Source organism: Rhodnius prolixus, unplaced genomic scaffold (genome assembly GCF_049639745.1).
Source record: "Rhodnius prolixus isolate KJV_2025 unplaced genomic scaffold, Rpr scaffold_10, whole genome shotgun sequence".
Classification (NCBI taxonomy): Eukaryota; Metazoa; Arthropoda; class Insecta; order Hemiptera; family Reduviidae; genus Rhodnius; species Rhodnius prolixus.
In genome coordinates this window covers 7,028,116-7,043,268 of record NW_027411615.1, presented here as the reverse complement: position 1 = coordinate 7,043,268, position 15,153 = coordinate 7,028,116, and the positions used below count along the sequence as shown (strand labels likewise).

At 35.5% G+C, this 15,153-nt stretch overlaps 1 protein-coding gene and 1 long non-coding RNA gene across 5 annotated transcripts in view; one reads left to right on the top strand and one right to left on the bottom strand.

Moving 5' to 3' along the window:
* Positions 1–15,153, bottom strand: part of LOC141457025 (uncharacterized) — a 203,032-nt gene that overhangs the window by 13,975 nt on the left and 173,904 nt on the right. The gene's annotated exons all lie outside the window — the stretch shown is intronic.
* Positions 14,465–15,153, top strand: part of LOC141457024 (Krueppel-like factor 6) — a 268,145-nt gene continuing 267,456 nt past the window's right edge. For 3 of the 4 annotated variants that reach the window (XM_074133508.1, XM_074133507.1, XM_074133506.1), the window contains exon 1: positions 14,467–14,695. The gene's annotated coding sequence lies outside the window, so the exon portion shown is untranslated. Of the gene's footprint in view, positions 14,696–15,153 lie in introns of all 4 variants that reach the window. The other variant, XR_012460167.1, reaches the window with a different exon arrangement.

Genomic DNA, 15,153 nt, shown 5'->3' with positions numbered 1-15,153 from the left:
GAGGTAATCGAAAATGAAGAACTTGATGAATAATTTAATATTTATGGTTAAGACGTCGATTCCACTGAGGATAAGAATAATTTTGCAGTTGCCAGCTTGTTCAACAAAAATTATGTTCGGAAAGAACTTAAACTAGGGTGAAATTTCTGATGACCCTAAAGTTGAACAGCTCTACGGTTGTAGCGTGTTATTTTATTCATTTATTTGAAATTTGGGGCAGCAAAAGCTCCTACAACAAGTAAATAAGCTAAGAATCATGAAGGGAATCACTTTTTCACTGTACATTTAGTGACTTCCGCAGTGAAGAGAAATGTGTGGCCAACGTCGCTTCAATCGACGAGTGAGATTGTTTGGAAGTGTCAATGAAGATAGCTGATGGATTATTGGCTTAGGATGACCATTTTTTGTTGTTGTTGCGATATGTATGTAATTAAGACATTGACGAACAGAATGTTAAGATCATATTATTAAATATGGAGCTTTGACCAAGAATTTTTTGAATTTTGAAAACGATAGATAGAAATACTTGGCTGAACCCATTACTGCAAGTCCGTAAGTCTAATTTGGTACCAATTGTGCGTTGGAGAACCTTATATTATTGGATAGCATTAGTTTTGATTGTCGAGCTCGTAGTCAAGTAACATTTTTTTTTAGTTCTTGTCGTTTCGAGTTTTGAATGTGAATTCCACATCATCATGGCCAATCTAGAGCCCGCCAGTATTTGACACTGTTGACCCAAGACAGTGCAGTCTGATTTAGATTAGACGGGAAGGCAGCGTGACATCAATAAACCTTTTTGTTTAACATGGATTTCTGGTCCCAAGAGTACTAAAAGATAGTCTGTATGTATGAGATCTGCGTTTTTATGAAAACAGAGATTGGAGTTCGAAACCTGTCAGGAATACAAATAAACATACGAGCTTCGACGGATAAAATCGATATTTGGAAGCTTATATAAAGGTAATTCCAGATTTGGACGATTCGAACTTTTTATCAATTCTTGATGGAAAATTCTAGCTGTCCAACTTCAAAAATATCGATCAAGATTCTCTAGGATTGTTCTGTCTCATGTAAACTAAATTTAAAAATTCGACTGATTAAATTATTCTTCTCTACAGAGAAGATTTTACTTTAGATAACTAAGCGTGTGCTGCCTGTATAGCATATGTGCTCACAAACCATATGTAAATGATAGACTTGGTAAATGAAGTTGGTGCATATACTACCACCAGAGATAGCAGAGCTATCTGGTGATTTAGTTAAATTGAAGACTAACTGCGGTTGTGATGCCAGTGGCAAAAAAATAAAGACACGAACTGGCTAGCCTATATGAATGTATTTAGCAATATCTGGGAGCTACAAAAACTAGTGTTACTATTACAGATCTACAGACACTAGTGGCTGTATTGCCTTCAGCGACGTGGACTCCTTGTATTATATTTTATTCATATATATATATATATATGTAGTTACGAGTAGCATCCCAAGTCGGACAACTTGTTACAAGGTAACTGCAAATCAGCCTAGCCATTCAGTTAACTGTATACATCTTTTTTCTACTTTTTTATTATTTAAATTGCATACTTCAGCACTTTTAATGGCCACTATTAAACTTTAATTACACCATAATGAATAAACTAAATGTTTAGCAGAACCTATAATTAAATTATATTGCTATTTAGTTTACTTTCACTTACTCTAATATAGTAAGAGAAGGTGGTCGTGTAATCGTGCTGATTTCTGATTTTGGATTTACACCGGAAACATATTCATTTTTGAGATCCCTGAAGTGCCTAAAATGGTGCATGGGTCTATTTACCATAACTTAAAAACAAAAATTCCAGAAAATCAAAATTTGATATCTCTCTGGAGTCTGTAAGGGGCGCCACGATAAGTTTTTTGGTTAAAATCCATCTCAATGCCATACAATTGGGCATCTTCTTCAAATGATACTCATGCCAATTTAAACTTGTGTCGCATTTGCTTCGTTAAGTAAATCGTTAAGGTTGCAGAGTTTGTAAATGTATGTGATTAAAAAATAAAAATAAGATTTCTAGTTTTGAATAATTTTTCCTCACAGTTTCATCGAAAGTAATTCACATAAATCGAGGCAGAATCAGCACCAGATTTTTTTAGAGCTCTTAAAAAATGATATTTTTGGCCATCCGCTGCAGTTCTTTTTAACATGGGCGATCCAAAGGAATAGCCTCGTTGTTTCAGCATCGACAAGCATATTTTGTAAGCATAGCAACTAATTTTTTGATACTGTAGATATTTGGTACTGACTTTGGGTGAACTAATTCTGAAATTTATGCAGTTCCAAGTTGTATTTTGAATTATTGGGAGTCTCTAGCATCTGCTGAAGGTCCTATGCCCACTTTCAAAAGACTGATGATCAAAGAAATCTCTGTGATGTGCCTGATTGGCTTCGTCCAACTGGGCATATTATGGTTTAAAACAAACTCTCTCCATAAAGTGGTGTTAGAGAGAAGAAAACAGCATTTATCTCCTCGTCTGAAGTTGAGCAGATTAGCAACACGATCTTAAGTCGAACCAGCTGTCAGAGGTAGAGCTTGGGCAGGTTATTGCCCGATTTGCCGTTCATGGGATGAAGTCCAGAACTGGATTTTGGTTCAAACCCGATTGTGAAGATGTCGCCTTCTTAAGGGTTGCTGTCTGGGCCCAGAGAAAGGTGGGTAGTAGCCTAAGGGGTGTTCCCTCCTCATGTACGATGGAATAATTATCATTACAAATAATAATACGTAATTTTAATTAAAAATAAAGCGAATATTGTAAATTGCACAGTAAAATAAAAAAATGCAAGTGTGTTTGTAGGTAGAGTAGGGTGTATACGGCATTATCATTACAACATAAATTGCATACTGGTATTAAAACGCAGTGCCATCTATTGCATCCTTGCAATACCAGTTTACCTTGCTAAAGACCTCATTTTCCCATTTTACTTGCATTTAATTTACTTCATTGTATTAAATACATTATATTTTTTCATTTTCAAAATTTTTCTATTCCTATGAAATTTTAACAGCTGTTTTTGAAAACTATATCTGATTGAGTATTTTGAATATTTTTGATATAATGGTTGGCTAATTATGGTCCACATAATCTTCCTGATCAAGAATATTAAAAGACGTTCCATTAATGAAGGGAATATCTGTCTCCCCTAACCTTAATGGAAAAATTTACAAGAAAAAGACCAGATATTAGAGACGCTAACAGACGATGCCCCCCAAAAAAACCTGGGAGGTATTTTGAGAACTCTCCACAACCCAATATCACCATATTTTCAATGCCAGTTAGTTAAGGAAGAACTGTTCCTTCAGACATTGGTACGAAAAACCATCTTCACTTGGAATGGTGTAGTAAGCCCAAGCTGACACCAGGAGGGTGCGGAGAAACCGTAAGTCATGAGCTGGGCATGGCTGGGCCAGTGACCATTCTAGGCCTTAAGTAGGAGACAGAGTCTCTCTACGAAATGGTACCATGGGATCGTGAGTCAGTCCGTTGGAGTTTTGTCTCCAGGCTCACGAGTTGAGGAAAGGTTTCGTGGTATTGCAATGATGATTGATGGTGGAGTCCCCATAATCTATTGTGTGGGAGGAGGATAGTTGGTTTGCCTTCGGGAATAGATACGCCACCTTCTAAGTCTCCACAAGAACATTTTCCTTCAGGCACTCTGAACAAACGGCTTATACTATAACTTCTTGTTGGACTACAGAAGAAGCATCTCTTTAACGCACCAGTCGTTTTTGGATACTATCTTAGATTTATCACGACCGCTCACGGTTACTTGAAGCTCTAAATGTAAGCTCATTTCTGAACTTGAGTTTCCATATAAATAGTTTTATTGCTTTTAGCAGCTCCAAAGTTCTTGTTCCTCCTTTGAATTGTTTAATCATCTTTCACACCCTAAAATGACTTAAACCTAAAATAAGTTTTAACCTAATAGGGCTGAAGTACTTCTATAAAATTTCTTACAACCCTTAACCAAAAAAGAACTTTTACTACCATGTATGAAAATATTTTTAAATTGTTAACTCAAATCATAACAAATTGAATACAGACTAATTTCCTGCAAAAGTAAAAATAAAAGCGAAACTGCAAATAAGGAGGCCTTGGTGTCCCAGTGCATGTCTTGCACACCCATGTAAATGCGCCTATTGTGGAGAAGTTGTAATGGGGCTGGCTGATTGGCTCATTTACAGCGACTTTAACGTGTCATTCAGTCCTTCGAGCGCTCAGTCAATCAAGAAATAAACTTGATTAATTGCTTTTTCTTGTTTTTTTTTTTCTTTTCTTTTAAATTCAATCCGAGCTGACGTTTACATAAGTACACATAGGGGTTTTGTTGCTACTGCAGGTTTATTGCTTTATTGCAGCTGACGAGGTTAACTGCCTGGTTGTCAAGCGACTAAAACATCTTTTTTTTTTTGGCTTTTTATTGGCATTGGCTTTCGCCATACTGCCAGCATTGTCTATATATACAGCCGGCATTGTCGAGGTGCTTATCACTAGAATATCACTCACTCTCCATTCTTACACACATTCATCCCTCTACTATAAACAACTATTTACATAAACTACAACTAATGGATGGAACAGTACTCTATATTCCTGCCATCCTTATAGTTTAAACGAAATTGCTAGCTCTGCTATAGATTTAAGCACAAAGATGATGGTGGAGAATATTATATCTTCGTAGCGAAATGGTGCATCTAAATACCAGTATATATCGTCAAACATTCGTTTCCTTTCTACTACATAACGTGGACATATCATTATTATATGTTTGAAATTCATTCGATTAATCTGTTGTTTACTGAGGGAGTTATAAGGGCCCCTTATCATAGCAAAACCATGACCCAAAAACATTTCAACTCTCAATATCTTCTGAACTAATGGATCTGTTCTCAAGAAAACTATACCATACTACTCAGTAAAACAGAGTGTGTAAGAGCACAAAATTTCATACGAATAATCTGTTGTTTACTGTGGGAGTTATAAGGGCCCCATTCCACAGCAAAACCATGAACCAAAAAAAATTCAACTCCAAATATCTTCTCAAATAATGGATCTGTTCTCAAGAAAACTATAGCATACTACTCAACAAAACAGAGTGTGTAAGAGCACAAAATTTCATACGAATAATCTATTGTTTACTGTGGGATTTATAAGGGCCCCATTTCACAGCAAAACCATGACCCAAAAAAATTTAAACTCTCAATATCTTCTCAACTAATGGATCTGTTCTCAAGAAAACTATAGCATACTACTCAGTAAAACAGAGTGTGTAAGAGCACAAAATTTCATACGAATAATCTGTTGTTTACTGTGGGAGTTATAAGGGTCCCATTTCACAGCAAAACCATGACCCAAAAAAATTTCAACTCTCAATATCTTCAAAATTAATGGATCTGTTCTCAAGAAAACTATAGCATACTACTCAGTAAAACAGAGTGTGTAAGAGCAAAAAATTTCATACGAATAATCTGTTGTTTACTGTGGGAGTTATAAGGGTCCCATTTCACAGCAAAACCATGACCCAAAAAAATTTCAACTCTCAATATCTTCTCAACTAATGCATCTGTTCTCAAGAAAACTATAGCATACTACTCAGTAAAACAGAGTGTGTAAGAGCACAAAATTTCATACGAATAATCTGTTGTTTACTGTGGGAGTTATAAGGGCCCCATTCCACAGCAAAACCATGACCCAAAAAAAATTCAACTCTCAATATCTTCAAAATTAATGGATCTGTTCTCAAGAAAACTATAGCATACTACTCAGTAAAACAGAGTGTGTAAGAGCACAAAATTTCATACGAATAATCTGTTGTTTACTGTGGGAGTTATAAGGGCCCCATTTCACAGCAAAACCATGACCCAAAAAAATTTCAACTCTCAATATCTTCTCAACTAATGGATCTAATCTCAAGAAAACTATAGCATACTACTCAGCAAAACAGAGTGTGTAAGAGCACAAAATTTCATACGAATAATCTGTTGTTTACTGTGGGAGTTATAAGGGCCCCATTCCACAGCAAAACCATGACCCAAAAAAATTTCAACTCTCAATATCTTCTCAACTAATGGATCTGTTCTCAAGAAAACTATAGCATACTACTCAGCAAAACCGAGTGTGTAAGAGCACAAAATTTCATACGAATAATCTGTTGTTTACTATGGGAGATATAAGGGCCCCATTCCACAGTAAAACCGTGACCCAAAAAAATTTCAACTCTCAATATCTTCAAAATTAATGGATCTGTTCTCAAGAAAACTATAGCATACTACTAAGCAAAACAGAGTGTGTAAGAGCACAAAATTTCATACGAAAAATCTGTTGTTTACTATGGGAGATATAAGGGCCCCATTCCACAGTAAAACCATGACCCAAAAAAAATTCAACTCCAAATATCTTCTCAAATAATGGATCTGTTCTCAAGAAAACTATAGCATACTACTCAGTAAAACAGAGTGTGTAAGAGCACAAAATTTCACACGAATAATCTGTTGTTTACTGTGGGAGTTATAAGGGCCCCATTTCACAGCAAATCCATGACCCAAAAAAATTTCGACTCTCAACATCTTCTCAACTAATGCATCTGTTCTCAAGAAAACTATAGCATACTACTCAGTAAAACAGAGTGTGTAAGAGCACAAAATTTCATACGAATAAACTGTTGTTTACAGTGGGAGTTATAAGGGCCCCATTCCACAGCAAAACCATGACCCAAAAAAAATTCAACTCTCAATATCTTCTCAACTAATGGATCTGTTCTCAAGAAAACTATAGCATACTACTCAGTAAAAAAGAGTGTGTAAGAGCACAAAATTTCATACGAATAATCTGTTGTTTACTGTGGGAGTTATAAGGGCCCCATTCCACAGCAAAACCATGACCCAAAAAAAATTCAACTCTCAATATCTTCTCAACTAATGGATCTGTTCTCAAAAAAACTATAGCATACTACTCCGTAAAACAGAGTGTGTAAGAGCAAAAAATTTCATACGAATAATCTGTTGTTTATTGTAGGAGTTATAAGGGCCCCATTTCACAGCAAAACCATGACCCAAAAAAATTTCAACTCTCAATATCTTCTCAACTAATGGATCTGTTCTCAAGAAAACTATAGCATACTACTCAGCAAAACCGAGTGTGTAAGAGCACAAAATTTCATACGAATAATCTGTTGTTTACTGTGGTAGTTATAAGGGCCCCATTCCACAGCAAAACCATGAACCAAAAAAAATTCAACTCCAAATATCTTCTCAAATAATGGATCTGTTCTCAAGAAAACTATAGCATACTACTCAGTAAAACAGAGTGTGTAAGAGCACAAAATTTCATACGAATAATCTGTTGTTTACTGTGGGAGTTATAAGGGCCCCATTTCACAGCAAAACCATGACCCAAAAAAATTTCAACTCTCAACATCTTCTCAACTAATGGATCTGTTCTCAAGAAAACTATAGGATACTACTCAGTGAAACAGAGTGTGTAAGAGCACAAAATTTCATACGAATAATCTGTTGTTTACTGTGGGAGTTATAAGGTCCCCATTTCACAGCAAATCCATGACCCAAAAAAATTTCAACTCTAAATATCTTCTCAACTAATGGATCTGTTCTCAAGAAAACTATAGCATACTACTCAGTAAAACAGAGTGTGTAACAGCACAAAATTTCATACGAATAATCTGTTGTTTACTGTGGGAGATATAAGGGCCCAATTTCACAGCAAAACCATGACCCAAAAAAATTTCAACTCTCAATATCTTCTCAACTAATGGATCTGTTCTCAAGAAAACTATAGCACACTACTCAGTAAAACCGAGTGTGTAAGAGCACAAAATTTCATACGAATAATCTGTTGTTTACTGTGGGACTTATAAGGGTCCCATTTCACAGCAAAACCATGACCCAAAAAAATTTCAACTCTCAATATCTTCAAAATTAATGGATCTGTTCTCAAGAAAACTATAGCATACTACTCAGCAAAACAGAGTGTGTAAGAGCACAAAATTTCATACGAATAATCTGTTGTTTACTGTGAGAGTTATAAGGGCCCCATTCCACAGCAAAACCATGACCCAAAAAAATTTCAACTCTCAACATCTTCTCAACTAATGCATCTGTTCTCAAGAAAACTATAGCATACTACTCAGTAAAACCGAGTGTGTAAGAGCACGAAATTTCATACGAATAATCTGTTGTTTACTATGGGAGATATAAGGGCGCCATTCCACAGCAAAACTATGACCCAAAAAAATTTCAACTCCCAATATCTTCACAATTAATGGATCTGTTCTCAAGAAAACTATAGCATACTACTCAGTAAAACAGAGTGTGTAAGAGCACAAAATTTCATACGAATAATCTGTTGTTTACAGTGGGAGTTATAAGGGCCCCATTCCACAGCAAAACCATGACCCAAAAAATTTAACTCTCAATATCTTCTCAACTAATGGATCTGTTCTCAAGAAAACTATAGCATACTACTCAGTAAAACAGAGTGTGTAAGAGCACAAAATTTCATACGAATAATCTGTTGTTTACTGTTGGAGTTATAAGGGCCCCATTCCAAAGCAAAACCATGACCCAAAAAAAATTCAACTCTCAATATCTTCTCAACTAATGGATCTGTTCTCAAGAAAACTATAGCATACTACTCAGTAAAACAGAGTGTGTAAGAGCACAAAATTTCATACGAATAATCTGTTGTTTACTGTGGGAGTTATAAGGGCCCCACTCCACAGCAAAACCATGCCCCAAAAAAAATTCAACTCTCAATATCTTCTCAACTAATGGATCTGTTCTCAATAAAACTATAGCATACTACTCCGTAAAACAGAGTGTGTAAGAGCAAAAAATTTCATACGAATAATCTGTTGTTTACTGTGGGAGTTATAAGGGCCCCATTTCACAGCAAAACCATGACCCAAAAAAATTTCAACTCTCAATATCTTCTCAACTAATGGATCTGTTCTCAAGAAAACTATAGCATACTACTCAGCAAAACAGAGTGTGTAAGAGCACAAAATTTCATACGAATAATCTGTTGTTTACTGTGGGAGTTATAGGGGCCCCATTCCACAGCAAAACCATGACCCAAAAAAAATTCAACTCCAAATATCTTCTCAAATAATGGATCTGTTCTCAAGAAAACTATAGCATACTACTCAGTAAAACAGAGTGTGTAAGAGCACAAAATTTCATACGAATAATCTGTTGTTTACTGTGGGAGTTATAAGGGCCCCATTTCACAGCAAAACCATGACCGAAAAAAATTTCAACTCTCAACATCTTCTCAACTAATGGATCTGTTCTCAAGAAAACTATAGGATACTACTCAGTGAAACAGAGTGTGTAAGAGCACAAAATTTCATACGAATAATCTGTTGTTTACTGTGGGAGTTATAAGGGCCCCATTTCACAGCAAAACCATGACCGAAAAAAATTTCAACTCTCAACATCTTCTCAACTAATGGATCTGTTCTCAAGAAAACTATAGGATACTACTCAGTGAAACAGAGTGTGTAAGAGCACAAAATTTCATACGAATAATCTGTTGTTTACTGTGGGAGTTATAAGGGCCCCATTTCACAGCAAATCCATGACCCAAAAAAATTTCAACTCTAAATATCTTCTCAACTAATGGATCTGTTCTCAAGAAAACTATAGCATACTACTCAGTAAAACAGAGTGTGTAAGAGCACAAAATTTCATACGAATAATCTGTTGTTTACTGTGAGAGATATAAGGGCCCAATTTCACAGCTAAACCATGACCCAAAAAAATTTCAACTCTCAATATCTTCTCAACTAATGGATCTGTTCTCAAGAAAACTATAGCACACTACTCAGTAAAACCGAGTGTGTAAGAGCACAAAATTTCATACGAATAATCTGTTGTTTACTGTGGGACTTATAAGGGTCCCATTACACAGCAAAACCATGTCCCAAAAAAATTTCAACTCTCAATATCTTCAAAATTAATGGATCTGTTCTCAAGAAAACTATAGCATACTACTCAGTAAAACAGAGTGTGTAAGAGCACAAAATTTCATACGAATAATCTGTTGTTTACTGTGGGAGTTATAAGGGCCCCATTTCACAGCAAAACGATGACCCAAAAAAATTTCAACTCTCAATATCTTCTCAACTAATGGATCTGTTCTCAAGAAAACTATAGCATACTACTCGGCAAAACAGAGTGTGTAAGAGCACAAAATTTCATACGAATAATCTGTTGTTTACTATGGGAGATATAAGGGCCCCATTCCACAGTAAAACCATGACCCAAAAAAATTTCAACTCCCAATATCTTCACAATTAATGGATCTGTTCTCAAGAAAACTATAGCATACTACTCAGTAAAACAGAGTGTGTAAGAGCACGAAATTTCATACGAATAATCTGTTGTTTACTGTGGGAGTTATAAGGGCCCCATTCCGCAGTAAAACCATGACCCAAAAAAATTTCAACTCTCAACATCTTCTCAACTAATGGATCTGTTCTCAAGAAAACTATAGCATACTACTCAGTAAAACAGAGTGTGTAAGAGCACAAAATTTCATACGAATAATCTGTTGTTTACTGTGGGAGATATAAGGGCCCATTTCACAGCAAAACCATGACCCAAAAAAATTTCAACTCTCAATATCTTCTCAACTAATGGATCTGTTCTCAAGAAAACTGTAGCATACAACTCAGTAAAACAGAGTGTGTAAGTGCACAAAATTTCATACGAATAATCTGTTGTTTACTGTGGGAGTTATGAGGGCCCCATTTCACAGCAAAACCATGACCCAAAAAAATTTCAACTCTCAATATCTTCTCAACTAATGGATCTGTTCTCAAGAAAACTATAGCATACTACTCAGTAAAACAGAGTGTGTAAGAGCACAAAATTTCATACGAATAATCTGTTGTTTACTGTGGGAGTTATAAGGGCCCCATTTCACAGCAAAACCATGACCCAAAAAAATTTCAACTCTCAATATCTTCTCAACTAATGGATCTGTTCTCAAGAAAACTGTAGCATACAACTCAGTAAAACAGAGTGTGTAAGTGCACAAAATTTCATACGAATAATCTGTTGTTTACTGTGGGAGTTATGAGGGCCCCATTTCACAGCAAAACCATGACCCAAAAAAATTTCAACTCTCAATATCTTCTCAAGTAATGGATCTGTTCTCAAGGAAACTATAGCGTACTACTCAGTAAAACAGAGTGTGTAGGAGCACAAAATTTCATACGAATAATCTGTTGTTTACTGTGGGAGTTATAAGGGCCCCATTTTACAGCAAAACCATGACCCAAAGAAATTTCAACTCTCAATATCTTCTCAATTAATGGTTCAGTACTCAAGAAAACTATAGCATACTACTCAATAAAACAAGAGTGTGTAATAGCACAAAATTTCATACGAATAATCTGTTGTTTACTGTGGGAGTTATAAGGGCCCCATTTCACAGCTAAAAAACCATGACCCAAAAAAAGTTCAACTCTCAATATCTTCTCAAGTAATGGATCTGTTCTCAAGTAAACTATAGCATACTACTCAGTAAAACAGAGTGTGTAAGAGCACAAAATTTCATACGAATAATCTGTTGTTTACTGTGGGAGTTATAAGGGCCCCATTTCACAGCAAAACCATGACCCAAAAAAATTTCAACTCTCAATATCTTCTCAACTAATGGTTCAGTACTCAAAGAAAACTATAGCATACTACTCAATAAAACAGAGTGTGTAAGAGCACAAAATTTCCTACGAATAATCTGTTGTTTACTGTGGGAGTTATAAGGGCCCCATTTCACACCAAAAAAACCATGACCCAAAAAAAGTTCAACTCTCAATATCTTCTCAACTAATGGATCTGTTATTATTATATGTTTGAATTCCTCCTCTTCATTGCAATTTACGTAAAGAGGAGAGAGGACCTTTTGTTGATCCTGTGAAGAAGATACGATCCGCACACCGCGTGGTTAGCTCTCAGCCTGCTTATTGTCGTAACAACCCATTTATTAGTGACAGTTCCCTTAAATTATGGTTGTCTAGGTAACTGATGTGCCATAGTTTTGCAGAATCTCCCTTTATTACCATTACTGTAATCATTTGCTCAAATCCTAATCATAAATATTTAAAATGCTTGGAAAATATTAATTTTAAGAAATATTTCTCGAATTATGTAATTTGTGGAAATCTCATTTACTGTTTGGTAAATAACGTTTAAATTAAAGTTAATTTCATAGCTTAAGCATTGATGAGGACAATGGTTACATAAAAAAGTAAAAATTGATTGTGTATTGAAGTGAAATAATAACTTATGAAGCTGTTGACTAGATAAAGGATGGAGAAAGAGAAGTTAAAGCTAGCTGGTGGTCAAAGAGAGTTGATAACTGTAATTGCAAGAAGGTAGCTAAGCTACCAATACTACTGGCAGTGAGAAGAACACGCAGCCAGCAGTGAAGAAGTTAAGACCGACTGTGGTACTTACCAGAAGCAGAGTTGCCGGAGGGCTGTTGCTGTTAAGACGCGTCTGTAGCCCAACTAAGCACTGGACAGAAACATCAGTCCATTTACCTCTCATAACTACATATTTTCTAACTCAATCTTAAATTATTATCCATTTTTTTTTATTTAGTTATCCGTTTCATGTTCTATTATTTCAGTTGGTGCTTCAGATTATTTTAAAAAAATTCGGCTCATTCCATGAAGCTGTTACTATTCTTGTTCATAGCTTTTGTTTTCTTAAATTTTTGATTTTGTTTACGTAAATTTTCCTCTTTAATATTTACCGGTTGTAGAATTCCTTATAAAATATCTTGCAAGATATAAAATATCGTTAAAATTACCAATCAGTTATCTGCATCAAACAACATCATACTGCAACATTTTTGATTTATTTTTGCTTATAGACACAAACAACATCAACATAGAATATTTTTTTGAATTTATGGAATGTATTCACGAGTTTGGGGCATGAACTGGATCCTAAAAATCAAAACCTTTTCTCAAAAAAAAACACGTATACTTTATATAGAGGCGGAGTCCGCAAAGCTCTATAGATGTTGCGTAGTACTAGGTTTGATTCCCGGTCAACAGAATTGGATTAAGTGCTGGAAGATTATACCTGAAATGGCAATTGGTAACTCTACTTCTGGAATCCAATTCCTGCATTGAGCGTCTAAAAAATTGCCAGCATTATACGTGAATGGTGATAAATATAAGTTTAATCCACATAAAAATTGTATAATTTGTAAATCAGATGGTGTTAGTCTTGAAACATTTTTATCTGAACTGGCTCTCGCTGGAATCTTTACGCGAAAAGTTTCTCTTTAAATATTTCACCCATTCCGACAGATTTGAAAATTTTTTAGTTGTAAGCTGTAGAGAAAAAAATAAATAATATCTTTTTGTAGACCATTCAAGCACTCCAGCTAAGACTAGAATAGTGGGTGAAAACGTGTGCTCTTTGTCAGCAGTGTTAATTTTATGTATTCGAAAATGTATAGTTTATTTTATCAGAGTAGCTGTATCTAAGTTCATAGTTGTTCTCTATAGTTTAAATTATAAGTATCTGTTCTTTATATGTTATTATTCTATATTTTAGTTATTTTCGACTAATTTAAGATGTAATGATTTTATTTTTAATTTAAGATTACTTAATTTTTGTAAATTGTTGTACATGTGCAGGACAGTTTCCTTGCCACAAGATGTATCTTTCTTTAGGCAAATAAAATATACGTATATTATTATTAATTCTGCATTGGCCAACCTCTTTTCCTTCTATTTGGGCACACCCCAAACTAGGATTCTCTTTGGCCATCTATTTTCCCAACTACAAGCCGGGCTATGCGAGCTTTTTCTCCTCTGGGAATCCATTTGCTCTTAGTTTTTTGTATTGCCGCTTTTTTTAGAGGATCATACTTTGCACTCAGAAGTATACTGTCAGCCACAGTTCAATAGACATGATGTTTAGCTCTCAGTGGCCAAATGGTCTTCATTTTACGTTTTTATTGCATATTGTTTTTACACTACCCAAACCAGCATACAGATCTGCGGCACCTGCAAGGCAACTTATCCACCTGCCCTACACGTCAACCTGCTTTTCAATCTATCCTGCACCTGACTTAAAACCTCAACCTGCCGCCTTTACGAAAATCTGGGAAATATTGAAATTTTTGTTGACATCGTAAAGTCGGCGGTTAAATTTATGATGAGAAGATGATGCTAGAAGAATATGACAGTAAAGTACTCAGTTTACCCAGGAGTAGGAGATGGAGAAAGAGAACTTGGGCGATTGGTGAAGAGGGGCAGGGAGGTAGCTGTGTGTTTAGGCGTGGCGCGTACTCACAAGCAAACAGTTCGTACATCCGAGCGCGCCTCTCTCTCACTCTCTGTGGAGGGGGTGTGGTCAGACAGAGCGCCCCAGGAGAAACCTCACTGTTGCCTCAGTGTCAGTGTGCTAGAGGAAGTCGAGGTAGCGGCATGTCCGTAGTTCTATCAGTTCAAAATTCTAATATTTAACAAAAATTTGGGCCATTTTTTTATAGTTTTTTTTTTTTTGTTTGTACGGAGCGCATCGTTCATTTTGGACGTATTAATTGAAGTGCATTAAATAATTCACCACCATATCAACAGGTCAACAAATTCTGGATCTCTTATCAATTGGTCAGTGTTGATTATTTAAATAACTTGACATATAATTTAATGTTACAGATAATTTTATAATTATGTTACCCGTGTATTCATCTATTTTTATTTTTTTTAATTATTGTGCAGCATTTCTTATCCGGCGATATCATTAAATTAATATAACGGGATTAATTGTAACGCGAAAATAAAAAAGGAAAACTAAGCAAATTATTCTCATAGACAAAAGAGATAAGCAAAAGAAATAAGTGTTGAGATAAGAGCCACGGATAAGAAAGGCGTTGTTGAAGGTTGAAGTGGATCACCATTAAGTAATATAGATAACAGCCAGAAAAGGGATACAAAACGTGAGAGAAGATTAGATTTTAGCGCAGACAAGATGTCCACTTCTTCCCAAAAAACTAAGCCCATATCTCTCATCTTTACTCTGTGCATTGTTAGGTTATAAAAAGTGTTACACTTGTGCTAGTTGTTAG